This window comes from Morus notabilis, unplaced genomic scaffold, assembly GCF_000414095.1.
Source record: "Morus notabilis unplaced genomic scaffold, ASM41409v2 Scaffold351, whole genome shotgun sequence".
Classification (NCBI taxonomy): Eukaryota; Viridiplantae; Streptophyta; class Magnoliopsida; order Rosales; family Moraceae; genus Morus; species Morus notabilis.
This window is the reverse complement of record NW_010366040.1, coordinates 74,471-79,211: the sequence shown is the minus strand read 5'-3', so window position 1 is coordinate 79,211 and position 4,741 is coordinate 74,471.

Sequence of the window (4,741 nt, the reverse complement as noted above, 5' to 3'; positions counted from 1 at the left end):
CGCAGTTATCTTCCGCAGTAAGTTTAAGAAAAATCATGTATATGTATATATGATTTAAAGGTTTCAAGCATGTATGTTTAAAAAGTATAGGTACATATGTATGTTAAGGAAACCGAGGTTGTAGCTAACAACTCTCGTTTTGAGTATTTAAGTTTTAGAACGTTGCAATAGGTCATGCAACAAATAAACAAATTTTAAACATGACGATTTAAATGATTGATTTTAAAAGGGCTTTAAGATGTACTTGAATTTAAGATTTCTCACGAAATCCGTTTTAAAGTCAAAATTAAATGGTCCGATAGAATTGGCAAGTTTTAGAAAGGCTTTTAAAGAGTATTTGAAACAAGAGTTCAAATGCTGCTCTGTTTGAAAGATATTTCTAGAATGTTTTATCTTAACTAAAATTAAGAAAAGCTTTAAGAAATTTAGTGATTCATTCTTATGAAATTATTCTTTTTATATTTAAAAAAAAAATGTTCCGCAAATTTTAAGAAACCCCAGTAAGTACAAGTTAAAGTTTAAGTTACAGTGGCAGCCTCATAGGAGGGTCGTCACAGTTGGTATCAGAGCCAGTATCCTGCCATCCTACTCCATGTCGTCACGCGTCTACTTCACCATAGTCCAAGTAAGTTAAAGTATGCTTATGTGAATTAGAGTATAGTAGTTAATAGATGCGGACGTTTATCTAACGAGCAACCAAAGGTTAATATGTTCGCACGATTAAGATCGTCCTATCAAGGACCATTCGAGTCTAAATGCCCCAATAGTTATTGTGTTGTAATCCCTTGGGTTGACAAGACGATATCTAGAGAAGTGTGATCGTTTGAGGTGACTCCTTAATGATCGTTGCTGGACTATGAAGCCAAGCAAAGTATTGAAGTCAAGCAAAGTATCAAAGCCATGTACAGCCGTTGAAAAGAGACTACTATCGAGACTCCCTTCGAGGAAGCCCGTATGACTGCTTCGCTAGTGGTGGTTTTTCAGCCTGGATCCATGAAGGGGATCTGAATATGTAGCATAAAGATGACGTTAATAAGTAAATGGATGATGTAACCCCGTCAAGTTAGATGAGGGCCACGTTCGATGACTATATATGCATATCAAGATACGATATAGGAAATAGAGCTTCAACATTAAGCAATACCAGCTTATGGTAGATGTTAAGTGACCTACTTAAGATATGATATACGATGATTGCTAGCCTTAAAATGTTTAGCAATCTCATAGAAAGTACCTATGTGTATGAATGTGATGATAAATAACGCACAAAGGCTATAAGTTAAGACAAATGGAAAAGAGGTTCGAGATGTTGAGAATCTCATTTGGATATAGGTACAAGAACTAATGCAATGAGTTTAAATGTAAGTAGCAGCTTAAGTGATAAGAAAAGAACACCGAATGTCATGGACAAATTAAGGGATGTTGTTCTAGGTTAGTTTTGACCAAACTAATCCCTCTACAATGATCTCAAGGGGAGATATTCTCACCCTATTTATGATTGAAGAATATATATACAGATTTGTTTAAATCTCCTAAAAGAATTAAGATTGCATTAGGTAAAGATGATAAAGGTAAAAGTTGCCTTTGCAATGAAGTATCGATTAGACGAAAACAAGTGATGACGTAAGATAATAGGCAGTAAAGGTATGACAATACACTATCATAAACTTATCCATTAGAAAATCATGGATTAGATTTGCTAAGTGACACAGTTTTACCCAGTCATCAATATAAATAGTATGATTTTCGTGATAATCAAGAGGTGTTGTAAGAAAGAAATTACAACAAGAGTGGAGCAAACCAATTAAGGATAGTATTTATCTATTAAGAAAAATTTGGTGGTGACGCCAATCTAAAGCAGATTTATTAGGACTTATAATTGAAACTTTGAGGATGGAAGTCATGAATTTATAAGTCCAACTCTTAATGGAGGATATGAAATGTAATCCTTTTAAAGGAGGAGATCTCTTGCATAAGTAAAGGAACAGTAAGGACTAATAGTTTAGTCAGTATGATAAGTAAGTTAAAGGTAAGATAATGGAGTATCAAATGTAGCAATGGTTTAAGGATTTTGTTTTATATATACCATGCCTGACGATAAATAGGGGAAACATTATTATCAATCTAGGAATCTAAAGAAAATGAAAGAATTTTTAGGTGTAATCATTCTTACACTGGGAGGATGACCTTATTGAGTTTAAAGGTCGAGGATTAGGCTAAGAAGGATGGGTGTATAATAATTAAGACTATGATCTATGCTCTGAGAGGTACAAGGATCGAAAGACGGATGATCCTACTTAAGAACAAAAATGTCAACATAAGGTAATACTTCAAAATATACCTAATTTTAGGAGAAATTATTGGAATTTTTCCAGAGTCATAAGTTTAAGATAATTGTTCTTTGAGGAAAGTAAACACGAGATGAAATGAGCTTAAGAACTCGATTATATAAAGAGTAAATTAGAAGGGAGAATGCTGAAGTACGCAGATGGTATCTTCTTGAATGAGCTCATACTTTCGAGAGTAGTTTGAACTCGACACTAGATAAGAAGGAAAAGGGTAGACCCCTTAGAAAGACTCATAAAGCCTAAGACATAACAAATGAGTGAGTGTCATATCGTTAAAGGATACATTAGTAACCCCCAAGGAAAAGATGATGTAGCTAGTTATGTAAGCAATAACTATCCTTCAAAGAATTGAAGGAGAGTTATGAATGTTTGGTGATAGAAACATAAACAGTTAGAGCTCCAGAAAGAAGATAAGTTATGTCAGATGAGGATGATATAGGTATTCCTTAAGGAATTAAGTATTCGATGAAACCATTTATTAAGTATGATGATTATAAGACAATTACTCTATGAAATAAGGTCCAAACAGGGAAAATGCCTAAACAATCGTGATATGATACGATGTTCGGTCACGGATTCTACAATAAGTTAGAATAAGAAAGTATTACAATACAGTTTTTACACGTGATAAGGGATTCAAGGTACCTTTTAGTTAGTGCGACACGTGAACTGTCTATTAGAGGAAAGGTGAAGCTCCAACTTAAGTATAAATATATATACATATATATGTGTGTGTGTGTGTGTGTGTGGAGAATAGTTAAATTAAGGCACCTCAGTTTTGATAAGAAACTACTTAATGATTATGACTAACAAAGTAGAAGTGAGGATAGTCCATAATCAATGGGTAAAACTATTATAACAAAGTAGAGGGCTCCTATAAGTATGGACAGTAAGACTGATCTTTCTCCACTCATACTCCAAGAGAAGGGCGGAGTACCCAGAAAAAAAATAAAATATATTAATTGAGGTAAGAAGGATCCCCCAAAGTATTAGAACAAGTATATAAATAAGCTATAGTTACTACTATGGCTAATGATAACGATTTGGATAATGGGAACCCATCGAGAAAATATTAAGATGACAGATTCTTGAGTCATTCCATATATCAAATCACGATCCAGATAAAGAATTACAGGGGTTAAGAGTAGAAAGCAAGTTGAGATCATGGATTAGTAGGAAAAATACCTCATAGAAAGTAAGGTCAATAATCTTAATAAGATCCTCAGGAAAGAACAAAAAAACATTACAAACCTCGCTTCAATCTAATTTTAAAGATAAAATTTTTATAAGTTTAGTGAATTGTAATGTCGAGGAGAATTAATAGGAAAATAAGTTTAGTTATTCATGGATTTTTTCCCCATAAATAAGCCATGCATTCTATAGGTTTAAAACCTTTAAGTACACGTGCTCATATTAGAATGACGTGTAAAATATCAGTATGACAAGATATACTATGAAAAGCCCGATAGGTATATCTGAGTATGTTTAAGAGTACCGTGAGACATGAAAGAAATGACTTAATGGTACACCATGTCAGATAGTGACTGAGGATATTGGCTATAAGAGTGCAAAGTTTCAAGTAACCGGTTTGACTTCAGATAAGTCATCCCATTCTTAACGGTTCGGACAAATTGACGAGCCAATAAGTAAGCACTCGATTAATAATAATCAAGAATATTCTAAGATTTAAGTAGTATTATGAGTGTAGAATTATGGAATTATAGAATAATCCCATGATTCAATATGTAGTATTACAATTTGTACTACGTATTACCCCCAGAAACAACAAGGATAAATATTTTAATCTAAATTATGTGAAAGTAGTACACCACACTCAGAATTAGAGAGTTTTCACGACAGTTGTATCGAAATGATATTACGATAACCCAGGACTAAGATCAGATAGATCTGATACTGGAGTCTCAGCCGAATCAAGGATAGAAATGTATAGTCTAAGTCGATGTCAAGTTAAAAATAGTTTCGAGATCAATCATGACTCAAACTAGGTAATGGATTGACTAATCTTAAAGATTAATTCAGCTGAAGATTGAAATGACAATCGAGACTGGGAAGAGTGATCAGTCATTTTGGAGACAAACTATCTCATCTAAACCACTAGTTACCCTAACAGAAGAAGGATGTTGCTGAAATTGTCTTGATTGATAGGAAGTTAAAGTAGAAGAACAACATCCAGTAGGAGAATTGTAAAAGATCTACATTCTGGAATAGAAGTGTGATCAAATCACGATGGATTTCGTGGTAGGGATGCCTAGAATATCCGATAGTAACGATGCGATTTGGATAATCGGAGACTGATTGACAAGATCTGCACATTTTTACTGATCAAACTCAGTTATTCTATTAAGAGACAGCCATTTCACGAGTGTACATGA